General features: G+C 39.0%; 1 protein-coding gene across 16 annotated transcripts in view; it reads right to left on the bottom strand.

Moving 5' to 3' along the window:
• Nucleotides 1-1167, bottom strand: part of SUPT20H (SPT20 homolog, SAGA complex component) — a 32459-nt gene extending 31292 nt beyond the window's left edge. For 12 of the 16 annotated variants that reach the window (XM_039872954.1, XM_039872960.1, XM_039872957.1 and 9 more), the window contains exon 1: nt 1010-1167. The gene's annotated coding sequence lies outside the window, so the exon portion shown is untranslated. Of the gene's footprint in view, nt 1-747; nt 985-1009 lie in introns of those variants that run through there. The other 4 variants (XM_039872953.1, XM_039872955.1, XM_039872951.1 and 1 more) reach the window with 3 other exon arrangements.
• Between the last annotated feature and the right edge of the window lie 23384 nt (nt 1168-24551).

The raw sequence follows: 24551 nt of genomic DNA, 5'->3' as shown, positions 1-24551 counted from the left end.
AACAGATAAAAAACAATTACTATGTATACCACTTACAAACAAAACATTCTGACTGTATACAGAATACACTAGAAGCCTGTGAAAAAACCATTGTAGTAACCATTGTAATCATTGGTGCTTTACAGAATAAGGCACTCAGAACCAGTGAATTTTCCGATATACTAGTGGACTAGAATTCAGAGCTCCATAAAAAATTTTAGATTCTTACCACTAAATCTCAAAACTTTCAGACCACTTAATGCAGCACCTGTTTTTAGATTTTTAAAAGCAAAGCATGTAAAATAAAGACCCGATTTCGCTCAGACTAATACAAATTTTCTTAACTTTCATCTAACTTCACATCATGGTCATCAACTACCGTACACTGTACTTGATTTAACTCCGAAAGCCTGGCTAGCCACTTTTTATTTCGAGTCCTCCCAGGACTTTAACGTACTGGGGGAAACGCAGCCCCCTCGGCATGCGGTGGTTACGGGATATGGCTTCCAGCGGCAACTATTCGCCGTTCATTTCGGAACTCCCGGTAACGGTGGCGAGGACCAGTAATTAACCCAATTCTAATGTCGCAACCGATTCCATATATTTCTCAGGCCGACCTGAGTTTCTTCCAACTGCTAGAACTTTCGTTAACAACTTGGGTTTCCCTGCAAAACGCCGCCAACAGCGGAGCGAGCCGCTTCTATTCAATATGGACACCTTCCCCCCAAAGAAGCGTTACGCGAAATTCTTGCACGTTTTCGGTAATACCTGTAACTGGAACGCATAAGACAAAACTAAAATGAAAAGCCTGGCTTAGCAGCACGGTGAGAGGCAACGTAGGTGCTCGCGGGACGGCAGCTAGCTAGGCCGGGCCTCGGTCTTTGGGGACAGCGTCTCCTTCCCGCGGGATCCAGAAGGCGGCGAAAGGCCACTCGGGAAGCTGCTCGCTGCCCTTTGACCCCGGTCGGGCTCCCGCGCGCCGGCCCCACCTGCCGCCGGCAAGCCGTTCCCACCCGCCACCGCCGCCCACCTGTGCGGGCAGCCGCCACGCTGGGGCTCCCGGCGCCGCAGGCTCGGCCAGAACGCGACGTGCGAACTCGGTTCCGCCTGCCGCTCGCTCTGCACAGCCCCTGACCGGCGACAGAGCCTGTAAAGGCGGCCGCACTTCCGTCTGCGCGTTGGGCGGGGCGAGCGGCACCACTTCCGTCTGCGCGTTGGGCGGGGCGAGCGGAAGTGGTGGAGCTGGGAGGGCAGTGCAGTCGGGGGTGGGTTTTGCGGGTTTCGTCGGGACTCAGGCCCCACAGAGGGTGGAGCGGTCTTGCACCTTCCTCTGTCCGCCCTCCAGGTCCCTAACTTGCGAGGTAGGATGTGGCAGTTACTGGAGGATTAGGGTACCCTGTTTTTCTAGAGTGAAAGAAACTTGGAACTAGCTTTCTTTGTTGCCCAGCCCATCCAAATGGAAAGAGAATGACATTCCTACATTTACTCTTCCAAGCTGTGCACCCTTCGATAGTATATCAAGTACCAATGAATTTCATGTTGAAAACACATACAATAAAACCTCACTGAAGAGTTTTTAAAATTCAGAAATTGAATAACCAGCACACATTGCACTGTCTGTAATTCTACACCTTTAAACAACTTTGTTGGGTCATAAAGAATGTTACTGAGGTGAAATTCACAGAACATACAATGAACCATTTTGAAGTGTACAATTCAGTAGAGTTTAGTACATTCACAATGTGCAACCACCAACTCTAATTCCAGAACATTTTTATCACCCCCCGTTAAGCAGTTACTCCTTTCTTCCTTCTCCCTGGCCCTAGCAGACGTCGATTGCTTTCAGACTCTGTGGATTTACCTAATCTGGATATTTCACCTGAATGAAACGTGATCTTTTGTTATTTCTTTCACTCTTTCACTTAGCATAATGTTTTCCAGGTTCATCCACTTTGTGGTGAGTATCAGTACTACATTCCTTTTTATGGCTAATATTCTGATCCATTATATGTATATACCATGATTTTATCCATCCAGCCATTGAAGAACATTGAGTTTGTTTCCACCTTTGGGCTGTTGTGAATAGTGCAGCTGTGAATATTTCTGTGGAAGTATCTGAGTCTCTGTTTTTAATTATTTGGGGTATGTACTGTTAAAGAAAACCATAGCCTGACAGTAGTTCAAGTGGTAAAAACTGTTTTTATATTATTTTGGAACTCTTGCAGTAGAGAAAGAGAGACCTTAATGTAGAATTGGGCTCAATTCCAAGTACAGCATTGGCAAGTGGAGATTTATAGCCAAGGAGCAGGATGGAGTCAGTGGATGGAAGTTTCCTAAATGGAAATACCAGAGCTAAGAGGGAAATCTGGCCAAACGTACTTTGCAAAATTCTGACTAAAAGCAGATCAGGGTGACCAGATGATCAGATTCCAAGGGTTTGGGGATGAAGAATTTGATCAGATATCAAGGATGATCAAATATCTAGGTAAGGTTTCCCTCTAAAGTGACTTGGCAGGATTCTTCCTATAACTGGTTGATGCAGGTCCCACAAGGCGTATGCTAAGGTAAAAGCCTTCAGGGCTTAGAGAAACCTGGCTAAAGTTTAGTGAAAGAGAATCTTGGTCAATACATGCCTAGGAATGGAATTATTGGGTCATATGGTAATTCTATGCTTAAATATTTGGTGAATCAATAAACTGTTTTCCATAGTGGCTAAGATATTTTGCATGTATGGTGGTTCCAATTTCTCCACATCCTCCCCAACACTTGTGTGTGTGTGTTTAATTATGGACATCCTAGCAGGTATGAAATGGTATCTCATTGTGGTTTTGATTTGCATTTTTTTAAATGCATCTTTTCATGTCCTTGTTTGTCATTTGTATATCTTCTTTGGAGAACTGTCTATTCAAGTCCTTTGCCCATTTTTTTTGATTGTGTTGTTTGTATTCTTGTTAAGTTATGAGTTCTCTACATAGTTTAGCTAGACCCTTATCAGATATATGATTTGCAAATATTTTCTCCCATTCTTTAGATTGCCTTTTCATTTTCTTGCTAATGTCTTTTGATGCACAAACTTTAAAATTTTTGATACTCTAATTTATTTTTTCTCTTGTGACTTTTGCTTTTGGTGTCATACTTAAGATTCCATTGGCAAATCGAAATTCGTAAGGATTGTCATAAAATAAACTCCACACATCCAGTAAAACAAAGCAGAAAGATGAGTTTATTGCTAGGGTTTCTACCTGCAAGCCTGGAATCTCAAGACTACAGGAGCAATGAGTTTCAGTTGCTCACAGACTAGTGGGTTTTTATGTAGTAAAAGTGGAAGTGTAGTAAGTGTGGAAGTTATTTGGCTTTTTCAGCTTATTGGTTGACTAGTGGTCTTCTTCCTTATTTGTATTAGGGTAGATGAGTCAAAAAAATAAGAAAGTCCAAAGATGGTATGAATAGACTTGGGATGTAGGGATTATCTGACATCCTGTGCTGATTTCTGAGAAGAAAATTCTGTAAATTCCTGAAACTTAGATAAGGCTAAGTTTCATTTTTCTTTAATGTGTGATTATTGGCCAGCTCCATTTTGTCCCCAACATAAACGACTCTATTTTAGTTTAGGTTCTAAAATGTTTACCCCTATGTTTTTTTCTAAGAGTTTTATGGTTTTAGCTCTTATATTTAAGTCATTGATCCATTTTTAGTTAATTTCTATATAAGTCGTATAGTAGGTGTTCTATTCCATTCTTTTACATTTTGTTCCAGACCATTTGTTGAAGAGATTTCTTTATCTCAATGAATGGTTTAAACTTCCTTGTCAAAAATCAGTTAGCCATAAATGTATGGAATTGTTTCCAGACTGTTCTATTCCGTTGGTCTAGATGGTTATCTTATGCCAGTACCATACTGTTTTGATTATTGTAGCTTTGTAGTAAGTTTTGACATTGAGAAGTGTAAGTCCTCTAGTTGCATTCTTCTTTTCCAATATTGTTTTGGCTATTCAGGCCCTCTTGTGATTTTATATGAATTTGAGAATCAGCTTTTCCATTTACAAAAAAAATAATAATAATAAAAAGGCCACTGGGATTTTGATAGGGATTGCTTTGAATCAGTAGATCACTTTGACAAGTATTGGTATCTTAAAATATTAAGTCCTCTAATCCACGAGCATGATGTCTTTCTATTTATTTAGGTCTTTAATTTCATTCAGCAATGTTTTGTTTTTTTCAATGTACAAGTCTTTAATCTCCTCAGTTAAATTTATTCCTATGTATTTCTTTCTTTTTTTAAAAAAAGTTCTAAGTCTGCTTGGGTTGCTATAACAAAATATCACAGATTGGGTGCTTTAAACAACAGAAATTTCTCTCTCAGTTCTGAAGGCTGGAAAGTCCAAGATCAAGGTCCTGATTGATTTAGTTAATGGTGAGAATTCTCCTCCCGCCTTTTAGACAACTGCCTTCTCACTATGTCCTCACATGTTGGGAAGGAAGAGTGAGGGAGGGAAAGAGAGTAAGCTCTGATGTCTCTTCTTCTAAGGATACTAATCCTATTGGATGAGGGCCTTACCCTTATGACCTCGTCTAACCTTAATTATCTCTTTATAGGCTCTATCTTCAAAAACAATGGAGGTTAGGGCTTCAACATATGAATTTTGTGAGAACACAATTCATTTCATAGCAAATGCAATTATAAATGGAATTGTTACTTAATTGCCATTTTGGATTAATCATTATTGGTGTTTAAAAAAACTGGTTTTGACTGTTGATCTCATACTTTGCAAATTTGTCAGATTTGTTTATTGGCCCTAATGTGGTGTGTGTGTGTGTGTGTGTGTGTGTAATGCACACATGTGCACATGCACACACTTTAGGTTTATATATAGAGGATAATGGCATCATTTAATTTAGATAGTTGTACTTCTGCCTTACAACTTGGATGCCTTTTATTTCTTTTCCTTGCCTAATTGCTCTGGTTAGAGTTATTCCTTAATTTTAAGAGATTCCTATGCAGTTATGGAGGCAGCAAGTCTGAAATCAGTAGGGAAGGCTGGTAGAATGAAAACTCAGGCAGGAGTTGATACAGCAGTCTTGAGACAGAATTTCTTCTCTAAGAAACATCAGTTTTTGCTCTTAAGGCCTTCACCAGATTGGAAAAGTCCTACCCCCATTACCAAGAGTAAGCTCTTTTACTTAGGGTCAACCAATTGTAGATGAAAAATATCTACTAAATACCTTCACAGCAACACCTAGATTAGTGTTCGATTAGATAAATGAGTACTATAGCACTGTGAAGGTGACACATAAAACCAACTATTACTCCTAGTATGGTGGATAGTATTTTTAGTTCACAATTTTTTAAATAAAATTTCCTACTCTTCTCATGGCTTCAGTTTTGGTAGAATATACTTCCCCAATCTAGTGACTTTGCATTTTGCTATATGACTTGCTTTGGCCAATGGAATGTTAGCAGATGTAACATATGTTCATTAGCTAGGAAACTAGATGGCGTCTTGGAGGGAAGATGAAGTCATGTATATACTGAATCCTTTGCTTTTGTGTGCATGTGTGTGTGTTTGTTTGTGTGTGTTTCTTCAGGCAGTGATATAGTATCCATGAAAGAACTCTTACGGGCAAAAGAAGGAATAATTGGAGCACCAAGGAGAAAAAAAAATGTTTGACTGCAGTGGATTGAAACACATCAAATATGCTAAAAATGCATAAATTGAATTCTTAATAATGCTTAAAAAACTCACTGGTCACACTGAAGATTGCTAGGACACCAATTTATTTGAAGTTGATAAATAAAGGTTAAAAAAAAAAAAGCATTCCTGCTTTTTCTACACAAACTGAAATTCAGAATAAACAAATAATTGAGGAGGGAAAAATTTTTCTAGAAAAAATCCAATGAATAAATGAAGGAGGAATATTGGAATATCATTTTGCTATCCATAGGAAAATAATGCTCCTAATATATAATCAGTCCAGTTCCACATGTAGGGTTGGAAATCGCCATTACATTCTAATGAGTAAAAAGCTGAACAAACTAAAAATCAACAACTCTTCTTAGATCCATAAGAGAAGTGAGGTCAGAGGGCAAACTACAGGTCCCAAATTAGAATGACAGGTAAATACAGAATCACAACCTATTGGGGCAGCAGACTCCATGGGAATGACTGTTAGGGTAGGAAACCTAAACTATAATTGATGAATTGCTGGAGGTTCAGTATGGGCAACTCTAAGAGTTAAAAATTCCAGGGGGACCCAGCCATAAGGTGGCCCCCACACTTTTGTAAGTTTTGTCTCCATGAGCTTGACCAGGTTCTCACAAATAAATATTAGAGAAAAATTTTGTGCTTCAGGGAGGAGGAAGGGAAAAGGAATCATTTTTTAAAACACATCGGAGCACTCTTTCTTAACAACACCTACCCTCAGAGTAAACTAGTTAACCAGAGCCTAGATGACTCAGGGGAAAGGAAATACTCAACTTCAGCCTACTATTGCCATCCTGTTTCATGTAGTGGGAGTGGAGGGAGACTGAGAAGCACTCATGAAGTTCATGGTTCAGAGACACAGCCTCACAAAAAGACTGAGACCTTGTTATAAGACTATAAAACACTTCCTCTCAAATTTCATCATCACATTATTAAATGCGTATTTACAGCAGTTCCTTTTATCCTGTACATCATGTTTGGCTATCAGGAAAAAGTTATAAGGCATACTAAAGGCAAAAAAAAAAAAAATACAGTTTGAAGAGATAGAGCAAGCATCAGAATCAGACATGGTGTGGAAGTAAGTAGACCAATAGGCCCCTGCCATAAGGAAATTATCAGATTGGGAATTTAAAACTATGATTAATATGCTAAGGGATCTAATGGATAAAGTAGACAGCATGCAAGAAAAGATGGGCAATGTAAACAGAAATGAAAATCCTAAGAAAAATGCTAGAGATCAAAGCGCTGTAACAGAAATGAGAATGCCTTTGATGGGTCTATTAGTAGACAGGACACAGCTGAGGAAATGATCAGTCACAGTTGCCAAATAACCATTAGGTGGAAGGTTGAAAGGGAATTTTATAAGGAATGGATCAAGCTGACAATACTTGAAAAATCTTAACAATACTACAAGTGAGTAGATTAAGAATTATATACCTCTTTATGTTATATATTTCGTATGATTGCTATTTATGAAATATTTTCACAAAACAAATTGAATCTGAATCTAATCAAGCCTCGATCTAATTACCAGTTTACTTGAAAACAGTAGCTTGGAGTAACATGTTAAGAGACCATGATAATACAATCTGCCTAGTACATACTGTAGACACCGTAGCAAAATTAAATGTAAACTGGCTACGAGACATTAAGGAATTACTGTTAACTATTATGGGCTAAATTGTCTCTCAAAGATTCATATGTTGAAGCTCTAACCCCTAGTACTTCAGTGTGACTGTATTTGGCAATAGGACCTTTAAAGAGGTGATTAAGTTAAATGAAGCTGTCAGGATGGGGCTCAATCCAATATGACTGGTAGTCTCATAAGAAGAGATTAGGACACACAGAGAGACACCAGGTATGCGAGCATACAGAGTATGTGGCATTTTGTTATGGCAGCCCTAGCAAACTAATACAGTGACATTGGGTAGAGATTTCTTGATTATGAGATAAGAAAAATGGACCTTAGCTACTAGAGATACAAAACATAGCACTTACAGATGGTCCCTGATTTACATTAGTTCAACTTATGATTTTTTGACTTCATGATAGTGCAGAAATCATACACATTCAATAGGAACTGTACTTTGATTTTTAATCTTTTCCTGGGCTAGCAATATGTGGTACAATACTCTCTGGTGATGCTGAGCAGTGGCAGTGAGCTGCAGCTCCAGTCAGTCATGGGGTCATGAGAGTAAACAACTAATACTCTGTAGCAGCGGTCTGCAACCTTTTTGGCACCAGGGACCGGTGCTCCTAAGAGAATCTAATTCCTGATGATCCGCAGTGGAGTTGAGGCGGTGATGCCAGCACTAGGGAGTGGCTGCAAATACATAAGTTTTGCTCACTTGCCTGTCGTTCACCTCTTGCTGTGCAGCGCATTTCCAAATAGGCCATTGATTGGTACTGGTCCATGGCCTGGACGTTGGGGCCCCCTGTTCTAACCAACTGGGTTCCCTAAGAGTCCATCCTTTCCTTCTTAAAATACAAGGTAGTTGGTAAGCAGACAGAGTCAACAGCCTCCCGGAGGCTAAGGCCCATACGACCCCCATCTCCACCGAACACCCAATTAACGATGGGAGGGGAACCAATCATCCCCAAAGACTCTCCATTAGGATGTCTCTTAAACAACTGGGACCAATTTAAACTAGACAATCTTAAGGGGAAAAAAAACTCATATTTTTCTGCAATTCAGAAACTTGGCAAAATTAAAGGTCTTAGGTTTTTCTAACTCTCAGTAACTTTCAAAATCTTATAGATAACCAGAAATGTAAACATAGCCACTACTAAACAGGCTGAGGTAATGGAAGAAAAAGAAAAGGTACTTTTAAAAATGGTTAGTCTCATAAGCCAGTCTCACTCCACCCATTTATCCTAGCCCCCTTAAAATTGTCAAGGGCAAGTGAAAAATCTTGAGTCCTCTCTACAATTATTGATTATGGGTATAATCTCTGATATTCATGTTTGTCTGTGTTTTATATATAATATGGTGTTTTTGCCTCTGGATGGTATTACTAGTTTATAATATTTAATTGGATTAAAAAATTAAGCATTTATATAAATTAAATAAATAATAAAAACTGACACAAGTATTTTTCAGGATCATATGATCTAAGAAAATATTTGATACTAAGGCCAGTTTAAGTTTTAATTAAGTGAACATGCCTTTTAGAGTTGTTAACATTGAATATAAAATCTTTAGTTTTACCTGGGTTTACAAAAAAAAGAGTCTTTTGGGATAATTGACTTTAAAATCTCATGGAATTATTAAGAAATAATAAATAAACATAACTAAAATAAAAGGTTGTTAAAACTTTTCAGTATTAATATGCAAGGACACGCGTGCGCGCGCACACACACGCACACACACACACGCTTAAAAGTGGTTTCCCAAATTCTTGAAATCTTAGAGTTTTACTAAGTTAAATGATAAAAATTATAGATTGTCTATATATTTCAAAATAATATGAAATGCTGGAACATTATTAGGTAAGTCTGAGTTCACCTACTTTTGGCTTCTTATTGCAGAAAAGCTAAAAGATAAATTAGGATCTGTTGATGAATGTCTTATCCTTTATTAAAAGTTTGCTCCTAAAAAAATTGTAAATATATTGCTAGCAAAAACCTATATTTCCAGAGGTTACAAAATGTATTCATAAATTTACCAATCTAAGGAAAGCTAATTGCTTACTTTTTAGTTGTCATTAGAAATTAAGGTTTCTAAGAGTAAAGAATTCTAATTAAAGTGAAAAGAAAATGTATGTTTTTGGTAGTGGAGGTATAATGTATGAAGATATATTTTGGAAGAAATTAAAGGAAAGTAGTTTGTCTTAAAGTTGGTTATTTCTGATGAGTTAGGAAGAGGCAAACTAAAAGGGATGTGGAAAGTTGTAGGAAGTTTGTGAAGAGAAATCTTGAGAGGAAATTTTATATATGGTTAAGCTAAACATGATTGGAATAAATATAATTAAGTAAATAAATTTAAATATCAAAAGTAAGCTGATGTAAAATTAAAGTTGGGTTTTCTCTCTCTGTTCAATAAGATAATCTTGGACTATCGGTCTACTACTGATATTATGGAAAATTTTTCTGAGTAGAAAGTAAAGATTCTGTGTTTCATCAAAATACTTTTCTGTATTTTATGTTGCCTTTATCAGTTCCTCGGTTACTTAAAAAAAAATAAATCTCCACAATAGTAAAAACTAAGTTCTGCTAATAACTATGTAAGTGTCTGTAGTTCGGAAATGCTCAGGTTCATGTGCCCTTCTCAATGTCAGATATAAGCTAGTCTAAAGAATAATTTGATTGTTTCACCAAAACCCCAGATAAATTTAGGGATGAATTTAGTAAGTTTGGCCTTAAATTTTCTCTAACCTGGCAGGGTGTTATAGTGATTCTGACCCATTATTGCACCCATGATGAAAAGGCTTGGATCTAAGGGAAGGCCAGGGAATTTATGCATGGGACAGCTGGGAATAGTCCCGGCCATGCTGTCTATCAAGTGGCTGGTGAGACGGTGTCAGAACACAATCCTCAGTGGAACTATGAAGACAAGGGAGATCAGCTAAGGCTGAGTTGCTTTCTTAATTGCATATTGGAAGGAATAAAAAGATGCTGGTAAACTATAATAAGGTAAAAGGGATTACTCAGAGAAAAAGAGTGAGAAGTCAGCTGTATATCTTAACCAGCTCTCTGAGGCTTTTAGAAAATATCCTAACGTAGACCTGAAGTCTGATGAGGGCCAGACACTCCTTGCTGTGCATTTCATAACTCAGGCTCTGCTAGATACTCAGCGAGACCCCAAAGCCCACAGGCTGTCCTGTCAGAGGCCATTATAGTGTTAACAACCAGGACTGGGCAGAGGGGAAGAAGAAAAATAGGAGAGTAGAGAAGAAGGAACAAATTTTAGCCGCCGTGATTCAGAGGCCATCTCAAGTGACCCTAGGCAACAAAATCCTTTTGAGCCAGGAAAACCTCGGCCTTGGTTGGCATCGTGGGGATGGAGGAGCAACCAATGCGCACACCGCAGGAAGGAAGGCACTGGAAGGGCGAGTGTCCATCCAGTCCTGGGAAGCCGGGGAGCATGGATCTCCTCAGCCCTCTCCCCTCTTGGCTAGCCTTTCAACTGAGAGAACTGCTTCTTCTGACTGGAGAGGCCCACGCACTTGACGGCCCCAGTCTATCGCCATCATGGCAGAGGAGCCTCAAGTCACCCTTGACACAGCAGGTAGGAAAACTAAATTTTTACAAGATCCTGGAGCTGCCTACTCTGTTCTGACCTGTCCCATTGGGCCTCTCGCCATTGCTGACTACACGGTAACAGGACTAGATGACCAGCCTAAAGTTAGACAATTTACTTTTCCTGGTATTTGTGAGACTGGGTCTAAGATTATAACTCATTCCTTCCCGTATTTCTGAATGTCCTGTTCCCCTAATTGGCTGAGACTTGTTATCAAAATTAGGAGCCTCTATTTCTCTTCAGGGGACTCCATACGAGTTTAGGCGCCTCCAGAAAATGATGTTCATTTGCTAGCTCTCATGACTCCCTCCAATCCAAAGCTCCCTGCCTTTCCTAAAGAAATTACAACCCAGCTGGCAGAGTCCGTGTAGACAATGGCGAGCCAATAAAAATAAAACTTAGGCCAGGCGTCCCTTAACCCTGCAAGTGCCAATATCCCTTAGAATCAGAAGCCTTGCGAGGAGTTCAACTCCTTCTAGAAAAGTTCCTAAAGCAGAGATTAATTAAGCCCTGTCAGTCCCCCTGCAATACTCCAATGCTATCTGTAAAAAAGTCAAACTGGGAATAACAATTTGTCCAAGATCCTAGGGGAGTTAATACAGTTGTTCCCAGCCCAAGCGCCCTCCTCTCCCAGATTCCTGGGGAGACTCAGTATTATACTATTTTAATAAAGGATGCCCTTTCCTACATCCTGTTACGTCCTGATTCCACCTGTCTTTCTGCTTTTGAATGGAAAGATCCTGAGACCCAAGAGGCCGCTCAGCAAACCTGGACTGTGTTTCCCCAGGGGGTTCGGGACAGCTCCCACATTTTTGGGCATAGCTTAGCAAAGGACCTCAGAGACCTTAAACTTAAAAATGATGACTTACTTATTGCTAGTGTAAGTAATGTGGTGGATAGACCGCTTTTGCTACCGCCCTCATCTTACTTGGCTTCTGCCGCTTGGCAAGTCCCCCTTCCCCAGGGAGGAGGATCTTTTTTCCCTGCTGGGTTTGAGGGAAAGAGGGTCTATGACTCCTGCCCAAGCCTCACACCATGAAGCTTTCTTGACTTCCTCTATTGACCAGCCCTGTCTGGATAGTTCGTATAATCACCATCCTATTAACCTCCCACCCTGCATTAATATCAAAAAACTCCTTTGCCATCACATGATCCCACTGCTGAAGCTATATGGGACTCCATCAAATATCACTTGGCCCCTTCCCATCCTAGAACCCTTGGTAACTATCTTACTTTTATTTTTGGCCTTGTCTTTTTAATCTTGTATCTTCCAGGCTTCTTTAGTTTCATGTAAAGTTGACCGTCATGCGGGGGTTCCAGCTGAACCTGACCATTCACACACCGGACTCAAAATCACACCAAACCTTAGATCAAGCTGTGAGAGATTTTTTACTTCTCCTAGGTTTAGGGTCCGGCCCTAGCCCCTCTGTTAATGGGAAGCAACTTCAGAAGAAGAGATCTTCAGCCCTTATCCCTTAAGATTGAGAAGGATGAAATCTCTCAAAGGGGGGTAAAAAAAAAGACAGGAGGCAACCTCCCGCTGTTGAGTTAGAAAGATCAGCTGCTGAAGTCCGATGGGTTTCACAATATTACCCCCCAGAGCACTGCAGATAGGCATCAAGGAGCCTTGGGAAGCATATCAGCAACGGGACTGTCCGTGTCACTGCACATGCGTGGTAAGGCCCAAGAGTGTCCCTAAGGTAAATTTTCCCTAATTTAAATAAGATATACGAACAGACAAATGGTTACACTGATATAATGAGGGAAGCAAAAGACTACAAGATATCTTTAAGGGATGGCTCCCTGGCTTAATGTGGCTCTTACACTTTTTAGGCCCTCCAGTAGCTTTAGTTTTACTTTTAAATTTTGGTCCCTGTCTTTTCACTCTTCTTGTTAAATTTATATTTTTAGGCTTCAGCAATTCTACAGAAAGATGATGGCTGTGCAAGAATTCCAGCTGCTTCCAGTTACTGAAACAACCCCGCGTTCTCTGCCTCTAGGGCCCTTAAGATAGGCTTCTGGAGATTTTTTTTCCCAATGGGCAGGAACTATGGACCTATCTCAGTTTTGAAGAAGTTACAGAAGACAGACCTTTGTCTCTTAATAACCTCTTAGAATAAGGGAGTAAAATCTCTGAGGGGGGAATAGGAAGAGGCATGAGAACTACATGGATTGACTAAACATTAAACCGAGTGGAATTCAGAGCCTGCTGCGAGCTGCCAGACATAGAACCTGGCTGATCAGCCATACAGCCAGACCACGGGAACCTACAGAACAAAGAAGATTTCTGTAGAGACTACTATTTACCTATACCTTTAATGCTTACCCATACCTTAAAAGGAAAACAAGAAAACAAAGATTTTAAGCTGTACCTTGCACAAGTTAAAGATAAACCCAACCATTCATTTTATTCTTTACTCCCTATAATCAGTAATTTTTAAATAGAAACTAAGTAACAGATATAAACCCAGTTACTTGGGATCCCAAATACTTGGGGTCTCATTCTCTGACTCTGAGAGAAGACCATGCTCAGTCTATGGAGCATTATTCCTTCTCTAATAAATTTTCCTTTAACTCTGGCTTGCTCTTGGATTCTTTCCTGCAGGAGCCAGGGACCCTCTCTCGGTGCGGGCCTTGAGTCCCCACTTAGCAGGATTTGCCCAGTCCTGCATCTCAGCAATATCCAGAATATAGGAAATTCTAATGGACACATAATAGTATCTCTTTACAAATACATCATAAGAAAAAAAGGGAGGGGAGGGAGTACCTACATAGTAAAAGAAATTGTTGAAAACAAACTAAAAATTTGATACAATATAGGAAGTCTGAACACCAGTTATATATCCAATAGTATTATGTAATTACTGCTATTTTTTAGGTGTGATAGTGGTCCCATGGCTTGTTCCTTAAAGGAATTTTTATTCTATAAAGATATATTCTGAAAGGATGCATACTGAAATGTTTATAGATGAAATGATATGTTTCAGACTTGCCACAAAATAATCCATAGGAACAGGAGTGGGAGAAAGGGGTTTGGGTTTAGGTGAATCAACATTGGCCATGAATTAATCGTTGTTGAAGCTAGTGGATGGGAAGGCATTATACCATTTTTTCTACTTTCGTACACATTTGAAATTTTTCATAATACTTAACTTCTCTCCTGAGAGTTACCCACTATTAACAGTATGTTTATTTAACTTTCCATTAATTTTCTATGCATATAAAAACTTCTACATTTGTGTTGGCATATTTATGGATAAACTCTTCTGCTCACATGAATGGAAAAAAGCATACCTATCTATATTGTTTTTCCTTCTTGATAATACATTTTGGAAATCTTTCCATGTCCACACATATGAATCCACCACATCCTTTTGACATACGTGATTATTCTATTGGATGATTATACCATCATTTGTTTAAGCAAGGGATCTGTTATGGACATTTTCATACTTTTCCATGTTTAGCTATTATAAACAGTATTGTAATAAATATCTTTATAAAGTCACAGGCTACTTAATGATGGGGATACTTTCTGAGAAAGGTGTCATTAGGTGACTTTGTGATTGTGTGAACATCAGAGTGCACTTACACAAAACTAGATGACACAGCCTACAACAAACCTAGCCTGTATGGTATAGCCTACCGCTCTTAGGCTACAAGCCTGTACAGTGTGTTACTGTACAGAATCAAAGAAGATGAAATCAAGCACAAGAGAAAATGATGCCATCAAAAGGTATAGTAAATACACGATGTATGAGGCTGGTGTTGGCATAACGTGGCATATATTTTTACAGCAAACTTTTTTTATAAGTGGAGTATACTGTAAAATAATGATAAAAAGTATAGTAAATACACAAACCAGTAACATAGTCATTTATTATCATTATCAAGCATTATGTATCGTACATAATTCTAATTGTATGTTCTATGCTTTTATGTGACTAGCTGCGTAGTAGGTTTGTTTATACCAGTGTCACCACAAACACTTGAGTAATGCATTGCATTACAACATTAACATGGCTATGATGTCAGTAGGCAATAGGAAAATTTCGACTCCACTGTAATCATATGGTGCCACATTCACAGATGCATGCGGTCCATCCTTGACTGCAATGTTTTTATGTGGTACATGACCATACACAAATTATTGCTACCATGTGAGGCTCTATCTGTAGAATAAATTGTTAGCAGAAATAGTAGAAATTGCTGCAAGAAAAGGATATATGTGTTTTAAATTTTATTAGGTCATACTATAGCAGAATATTCCTTTAAAATTTACATCAACGAACACTGCCATGAGTGGCTGTTTCTTCCCTCTGTCATCAAAACTGTGTATTATTAAACTCTGATCTTGCTAGTCTGTGTAAAAGGATGATTTTGTTTTAATTCACATTTCTTTCATTATGAGTGAAGGTGAACATCTTTTCATACGTTTATAACCTGTCCCTTACCTTCCCCCACCGTATGTTGCCTTACGTGTTTATGCTCAAGTTGTCATAGCTAGAATTACTAACCTTTCTGCCCTACTATCTGCTAGGCCGGGTTCAGTGTTCTATCTCTGGGCTTCGTCGCTTCCTATGCCTCCTCCTATCAGCACTTACACTGGAATGTAACCATCTTTCTCCTTCGTAGATCCTGAGCACTTTAAGGTTAAGACTACATTTCTTAACTGTTTCTAACATCTAACAGGGGATTTGGTACTGAGAAACTGTCTAATAAATAATGAATTAATAAAAGGTTGATAAACTTATCAACATAAGAAACATCCAAACCAGTAATGAATTTTTATGAATTTGAGTCAAACTGACAACTTACACTGGGGCGGGGGGTGGGGGTAGGGGATGCGTGGCACGGTCTCAAATGCTCCAGAGAATGTACTGAAGTTTCTTTTATGCATTTGAGATTAAAGAGGGAATGTAAGGAAGATTACGTGAAGGTGGGAGAAAGCAAGGCAGGGATTGGATTCTTATGTGCTCTCTTGAGGGAGGTTACAGTTTATTTCAAATGTGTGTCACCTAGATGCATAAAAATAATAAAGTCGTCTTAAAGCAAAGATAAAAAAACTTTTAATAAAAAAGTTATAGGGGTGACTCCATAGTGTAGTGGTTAGTACGTCTGCTTTACACGCAGAAGTTCCTGGGTTCGCACCCCAGGTGAAGCCATGGACCATACCCCGGGTGCGCTGCCCCCCACCCCGAGTGCACTCGGGGGGCCCAGTGGGGGGGTGCTGGGCATGCCAGGCCCCTGGTGCAACACAGCAAGTGTGTGGGAAGAGATGCCCCGCCTTTAGAGATTCAGTTCTTAAGAAGAAAAGGCAATATCCATAGGTCAGGGGTGGAAGTGGCGGGGGAATTAAAGAGGCGGGAGAAAAAAAAGTTATATGCTTGGAGTGTGACTACCCACCTTGACCTGCCCAGTTGGGAATTTATAGATTCATAACAGCACTGCTTTTTTGTTCACAAACTATACCTCATACCACTAACCTTTAAATCATCACGATAATAGCAAATACTTATTTATTGTTTGCTTTAAAACAGTCAATTCATTTAACCCTCATAAGAACCATACAAGGAACCATATTTGCATTCGACAGATAGAAAATTGAGGTTAATACATGGCCAAGCTGGTGTGAATGAAAAAAAAGGCCACGTATTAAATCTGACAAGCTCAGGGCAGGCCTTACAAACTCAGAAACCAAAAGGAACATAAAAATTCCTAGCTAAAAGTAGTTGTGTAGGAAAGTCACGTCCTAGGACCTGCAGCTTCCCTGACAAAGGTCAATCTTCACCTTAAGTAAGCCTATTATCTTTCTGCGGCTAAGGTAACATACCTTTGAAAGGTCAGAGTAATCTTGTTTTCCAGACCCCTCGGGCATAACTGCTGTACCAGAGCAGAGACCACAGAACCCCTTACTGTTATCGTGTTCCCCACACACCATCTCAACATGCTGTAAATGTTAGTTATTAACCATCCTGTACCTACCAATGTAAAGAAGTATGTGTTACTGTTTTACTTTTTATCCAATCCCAGGGGTCTTTCCTGTCTTTGCTTTCTCCTGCCCCCTTCATCTTCCACCAATGGATTTTACGTAACCCCCCTTATGTCTTCCCCGCAATTGTCATCAGTCTGGCTTAGATAAACTCATAAAAATCTCTTCAGGTTTGGATGTTTCTCATGTCAACACTGGATTTTGAAATACAGACTGTTTGCCTTTGGAGACAATGATCTTAATTACTAAAGTTACACTGCTCCTCGTAGAAAAAGGCTTATTGAGCACAATTCTCAATATTTGATAAGTGCCCTTTCATTTAATCCTCACAACTCTACGAGTTATTATTAAACAGTACGGAACAGTGACAGACTCTCTCTTCAGTCAAATGTTAGTTAGGGTCCTCTGAACCCTCTTCTCGCCTAGGCCTCTACCTTGCCCTGACTTGCTGTCCCCTCCCCCACCACCCTCGGGTGTTTTTGCATAGTAGCACAGTTTTAGTAAGAATCCTGATAATTCAGTTTAGTAAACCTCCCCTCTTTTATTTCTCATCACTCTAGTCTGCCTTCAGCAAGAATCCTGTTGTGCTGGCAGAAAAATTATTGTTTGGCTATCGTCCATGGGAACATAATGCTCTAACAAGAAGCTTTCTGCTTCTGTAACCCTCGCTTGCACAACCGACCTGTGGGTTGACAGTTAGTAAAAAGAAGGAAAATAGACTTGTGCGTTCCAACAGGATGAAGAATGGGGTTTAGAGCTTAAAATCCCTGTACCTCTACATTTCGGGGCTGCTTAATTTGGGGTCTGCGTTCCCCTGGCAGACCCAGCTGGCTGAATAGAGAGTATGTTTCCTATAACTCACTGATTTCTGGTGGTCCGCGTGTCTATCGGGGGCTGGTGGCTACAACACTGTTAAGAAGCCCCCTACCTTTGATGTCTCCTTTTAGTAATTTTCCATTCAATGACTGCTTCCCCCTGCCCCCACTCAGCCTGCTCTGGGGTATAAATTCTCACTTTTTCTTGTATTTAGACTTGAACTCCATCTCTCTTGTATTATGAGAGTCTTAACACTCACATCTATTATTACAGTTCTAAAAAAGGTCTTCGTTACAGTTATAACAAGTGTCAAAAAATTTTTTTCTGTAAGTTATTGAGCATGCATCATTCTGAGGCCTTGAGGGTTAACATTCACAGCAATCGTACGGGGGAAACTCAAACTCGCAGATGGAAATTATAAAGGGTTTAAGTAAATTGCCCTAGGTCACTCATCTGAGAGACTCAGGGCTCCGAGGCTGGGCATCACACTTTCTGCAAAAACTCTTTCTCTCCTTACAGTGACCAAAAGCTGTAAGCTGGAGATCCGCCCAAACGGGGCTGAGTTTGGCACTTGTGGTGCAGTTACTCACCTGGGGCCTCACAGCCCTTTCCTGATCACTAGCAGGGCTGCTGCATTCCTCCCATCCACACCGTCCACCTTAGTATGTCCTCGATTTTCGAATTGAAAACTTGACTGCCTGGCTCTGCCCTGAGTGGAAATATTTTCTTGAGTGTTGTTTTCTCCCTCCTTCCCAAATGCTTGACTCCGCTGGTGCCTCTGCTACCCATGTCAGAGCTTTTTTGATGGCAGGGGCTGTTCCTCATGGGATTAGGAGAGGTGAGGGTGAGTGTAGAATTAGGAGAGAGGGGAGGGTAGTTGAAGCAATATTCCAAGAGGACCTACTTGTTGGCTCAAGGACAGCGGTCTTGCCAAGTGTGGGAGGCAAAGGTAGCAACAGGAAGGCCTGACAGGCAGATCTTCTTCTCCTGACTGTCTCTCCCTTGCTTAGCTGTTTTCTGTATATCCAAAATTCAAATCATGTCCTATCTCTGCTGTTAAATGTTTTCACTGAGCCCCCGCAGTGTCCATACAATAAAGTCTGCATTCTTAACTAAGGTCCCCCACAGTCTGATTCCACCTATGTTTCCAGACTGAGCCTTCCATAATAACTCTTTTTATACACTGGTGTCTTATCAGCTGTACTGTCCTATCTTGTTATGAACTCTCTCTTTCTCCCTCTGTCTGTCTGTCTGTCTGTCTGTCTCTCTAATGGGGTTGCTTTACTTAGCACTTTCCTCCTCAATAAATTTGCCTACTGAATCTGACACTAATTTCTAGGCCACAAAAATGGTATCACCTATGGCATGGTTTCTGGGATTCCCCCAGTCAGAATTAGTTGTTCTCATTTCTGATGTCCCTAAATGCTTTATTTTGACTGAAAGGGACTTAAAATTCCTCTTAGCTTAACTGAACTTTAGATAGCTTTCTTCCTGACTGTAGTTACCTGACTTCCTTTTTCTTAGAACATTTATTTTGGAAAACTTATAATTGTAAATTCTTTCTCTGCTCCTTTGAGATATAATTTTCTTTTAAAGCCTCTAACCAGTTTTATAACCTAAGGAATTGAGAACCATTTCTTTGAAATGTAATCATCAAGCAAGGTATGTCCCTATCTCCCCTTGTCTGCTGAGAGAGTAGGAGTGTTGTGGCGCGATCAATTCTAAGGCCCACGGAGCCAATTGAGATGAATTATCAGCCGGCCAGTGAGTGACTCTCTACCACTCAAGGTTCAAGGAGATCAGCCCCAAGCTCCCAAAAGAGGCAGTTTATAAAGCCTAGAACCACACCCTGGTTTAACATCAAACAAGCAAACAGATTAACCACACCCTAGTTAATATCAAACAAGCAAGCAGATTACAGAAGCAGAAGTTGGCCGTTAGCATATCTTGGCCCAGAACCACACCCTTAACAGAAGCCTAACTTCTGTGGGTTCCTAAATCCAAGTTGGAGAAGTACCCCCTCTCATGAAGATAAGAGAAAGATTATTTTCCTTTGGGTATGAAGAGAAAGATTCTTTTTCCTTCGAGTAAGGCCAATTAGCACAGATGGCCTACATCCCTCTCACTCCAGCTTTTGAAACCTTTTCTTTTAAACTCCTTTGCATCAAAAAACACAATCAACAGAGTGAAAGGGCAACACACAGAATGGGAGAAAATATTTGCAAATCATATATCTGATAAGAGGTTCATATATAGAATATATAAAGAGCTCTACAACTCAACAACAAAACAATCAAACAACTTGATTGAAAAATGAGCAAAGGAGGGGCTTCTGGGTTGGTGAACACATCCACATGTCTGGAGGGTGGAGCACCCAGGTTTCATGGGGACAGAAGTTCCTGTACCTGAGACCTTTCTTGATCTTGCCTTACGTATCTCTTCATCTAGCTGTTCATCTATCTCCTTTATAATAAACTGGTATATGATTTTTCTGGTGATTTCTATAAGCTTAATCTGGATGATCATTTATGTTATTTTATCAAGAAAGTGGTTATTTCAAGAGTATTTTAAATAATAGCCTATTTAAGGGATATATATTTTTTGAAACACAAGAGAATGCTATTCGGAGAGAATGAGAAAATAAGATGAAAGGGATGGCAGGATCAGTGCCTGAGAGGGTTTGCAATTCTTTAGCAAGTTGCCTTGAAGATATCTAAAATTTCTTTTTGCTTCTATAAAAAATGGAAGTTAAACAAGAAGAACATACAGTAGGTGAGAAAGTGATATATTTTTCATTACTCGAGAGCATGGACTATTTTTCTCCTATATGTTAGTTCTTTTGGTTTTGAACCTTTGTACTTCAATCAGCATAATATTGAAAGAAGACTGTCTTAAGTTTTATTGAAGACTCAGTTATGTTTTCTTTTTCATTGACTGCACCAGAACTAAACATCCTGGCAAAGAAAATTTCACTGCTTGTCACCATCTGAAGTACCCATTGCCCATAATTGCCCATCAACCCTATTGCCAGCTGTAGATATATTTGGAAGGCTTGTAAATAAGATTGGTCAAATAATAAATACTCCTAAGAAAGAAGCTGAAGAAAACACTGGAAACAAATATGCTTCTATTATAACCTATCTCAACATCTACTGTAGTCAGTCCCATGATAGAAAACAAAGGAAAATATGGTAGACCTTTTAGCTGGACCCTTGAGAGGGAATAGCTGTGTGTGACATATGTGTAATTACTCAATTATCACAGTGTGTTTGTCTAATATTGTTACTGGCATTGGAGTTGTTGGGTTCCTCGAGATAAAAATCAAGAAGAAACCCCAGAAAAATTTCCAAACAGATTTTATTAAGCTTATACTTGAGCACAGGAAGGCAGCACAGAAGAAAGGAAAGGTCCTCCAAGTTGTCAGGGGGCTGCTCTGTTTGGCTGCCTTTATAAGCTGGGGACAAGAGAGCTTGGGCGAAAAGGCAGGCTTTTTGAAAGTGGTGAACTTTTTGAAAGGGTAGGCTTCCTTTACCAGTTATGTTGCCTGGTAGCTCTGTTCCTGGGTGCAAAATGGTGGATGGCTCATTATCACCACCCCAGGGAAGGTCACACAGTCAAACCTTGATCTACTGGGCCCAGGGAGTAAATGTTAGAAGTGAGATAACAATCAACTACTTCTACATTTTTGTGTAGGGAGTAATGGCGTGGTAGCATTCTTGTGGTCAATTTATCTATTTTTCCTCCTGGTCATCCAGCATTCCTTCCACTGGTGTGTCCCTATGCAGCCTCAATCTCGAATAGCTCATATCCTAATATGTTAAGTTCAAAATTTTAAATGTTGTCATCAAACTTCTATGTGGTGTAAACCTGTAGAGGCCAGCAAACTCATAAATATTGCTTTGATCTCTAATAACTAGTTACGTGTCAGGTGAATGCATTTAGGTTTAGAAATATCAAATAATTGGGCCATTTGCTATATTTGTAATGTGAAAAGCTAGGGGGAATCTAGAAATACTCTAAACTCATACTTGCTATGGAAAAATGTTACTCATTGCTGAATTACTACTACTTAACCTCTGAAAATCATTATCATCATTTGGATCCCTTGGAGAGATATTTTACCTCACATGGACAAGAATTTTCCTGCCAAGAGGGAGTAGTGTTATTAGCCTGTACCTCAGAGGATCAGAAATACTTTTAAATGCTTCTTTAGTGCTGATAGTTTCTTTCAACTGGTGAGGGGACTAATCATCTTATGAAAATACAAATCCAATGAAATAATTCAAAGCAGTTAGGTTACCATTGCAATTTCTGTTCTGTAACTCACAAATTATAGTAAGAAACTCTGAAAAAAATAAACAACGGGCTAGAATAGACACTTCTTCAAAGATGTACACTGGCCAATTAGCATATGAAAAATGCTTAACATCATTAATTATTACAGAAATGCAAATAAAAACCACCATAATATTCCACTTCACATACATTGGGATGGCTTTTATCAAGAAAACAGAAAACGAGTGTTGGCAAGGATGTGGAGAAATCAGAATTCTTGTACAGTGCTGGTGGGCATGTAAACTGGTACAGCCACAGTGGAAAACCGTATGCTGCTTCCTCAAAAAGTTCAACATAGAATTACCATGTGATCTAGCAATTCAACTTCTAGGTATATTCCCCAAAGAACTGAAAGCAGAGACTTGAACAGATATTTGTATGCCAATGTTCATAGTAGCATTATTCACAGTAGCCAAAAGGTGGAAACAACCTACATATCCATCAACAGATAAACACATAAACAAAATGTGGTATATACATACGACAGAGAATTTATCAGCCTTAAAAAGAAATGAAATTCTGATACATGCTACAACATGGACGAATCCTAAAAACGTTATGCTAAGTGAAATAAGCCAAACATAAAAGGACAATTATTGTATGATAATGCTTATTGAAGTATCTAGAATAGTCAAATCATAGAGACATAAAGTAGAACAGTTTACCAAGGGCTGTGGGGAGCAAGGAATAGGAAATTATTATTTAGCAGATATAAGAGTTTCCATCTTGGAACATAAAAAAGTTCTGAAAATAGATAATGCTGATGGTTGCACAACATTAGGAATGTACTTAATGCCACCGAATTGCACATTTAAAACAGGTTTAAAATGGTAAATTTTATCTTATGTGTATTTTACCATAATAAAAAAATATATAAAAAAAACCAACACAATTCTCCCATCCTTTGTTTCAGTGGGGTTAAGACTGTATTCTGATCTCTCTTACCTGTTTCAGTAGCCTGGAATAAGGTATTTTTTTAACTTTGTCTGGTTTTGCTTTGACAGTTTGTATTTCTGGCATTGCATTGTATATACCATGCATTATGTTTAGCTATTTGAGCACACATCAATTTTTCTGTGATATTTTAAGCCCCTTACAGTTGGGAAGCACGTTATGTTCATACTTTTATCATCTAAAATGCATATTCTGGTGTCCTTACAAATTAGGGCCTCAAAAATGTTTGCTGAAAAACATTAAAATTGTTTCTATTATAGATGGAGAGTTTTCTTGCATATTAGTGACATCTTGTGGTCCCAAATGGAATAGCCAGTATTGTATTAGTATTTTTTCGAACACATTGTTCTTTAAAAAAAAATACAGATCTTATATATATACTTGAAAGTTTACCTAAAATAAGCATTGTTGCAATCAGAGAGTAACAAGCTAATTGCATAGCTAACTGTGTTTTTGTTCACTGGGGCAGAGCCTAACTGGGATAGTTCTTGGCTGAATCAGCACAGCACCCACCAGTTCTGGAAACTCATCACACTTTCAAGAGATTCCCTAAATCAGAATGGTTAATTTTATAATAATTGGCATAAAGATAATAGTTGAAGCCAAAGAAAAGGAGAAGTGTATGCATTAAAAACAAAGGCAAGAGGATTTACAATGAACTCTGAGAAATGTCAACTGTATTACTAATTGTCTTGAGGGAAGATTTTGGACTTAAAAAAACTGTTTAGAATTGCCAATGTTCTATTTAATATTCAATTTATTAAAATTGTAAACTTGTAAATTTAGCTTTTTAAACTCTTCAGCTCAATGTACTAATTTTATTATAAACTTAGAAAATTTTGTTTCAATTAAAAGGACTCTTTTTCTAATTCTTTAGGGGATTCTTAAGTGCTGTGAAGTTTGAGAACCATAAGAGGGATTTCTAAATTGCAATGATTGACTCTCCAATTTTTTTTTTTGTTTGTTTTAGGTGAGGCAACCCTTGGTTACCTCACAGATTGCAAGGACCTTGTCAGCTTGCAATCCCTTATTTTTTTATTTTTTATTTTTTACGCCTACAGCACATGGTATTCCTAGGTGGTCTCCCATCCAAATACTAACCGGGCCCTATCCTCCTTAACCTCCAGATCAGACTCCAATTTTTGATTTATTGCCTCAGTGAGGCCATCAGGAAATAGTTTTATAGATTTGGCATACACAGTTCTCAATGGCACTGGCTAAATCCAAATTTCCTTTAGCCAGCACAGATTTTTAAGAGAGTGTGTCGGACTTTCCTCCAAGGATGACTCTGATAAAGAAAGAAGACAAAGTAAAAGAAGATAAGGCAGGAATAGAGATCAGAGTAACGCAGCAGTCCCCAATACAAAATTTGACTTTTTTCTCTGCTCCTTTCTTCCTTTCTCCAGATAAACTTATTTAACCAGTATTGGTGAATCTCAACATCTCAAAGACTTGCCCTGATTCACGTTTGAATCTCTAATGCCTACTGAAATCTGAGTACTTAATGTTCATTCATTCAACAAATATTTATTGAG

Source organism: Pteropus medius, unplaced genomic scaffold, assembly GCF_902729225.1.
Source record: "Pteropus medius unplaced genomic scaffold, Ma_sr-lr_union100, whole genome shotgun sequence".
NCBI classification, from domain to species: domain Eukaryota; kingdom Metazoa; phylum Chordata; class Mammalia; order Chiroptera; family Pteropodidae; genus Pteropus; species Pteropus medius.
The sequence above is the reverse complement of the archived record's forward strand: the minus strand, read 5'-3'. Positions and strand labels throughout refer to the sequence as shown.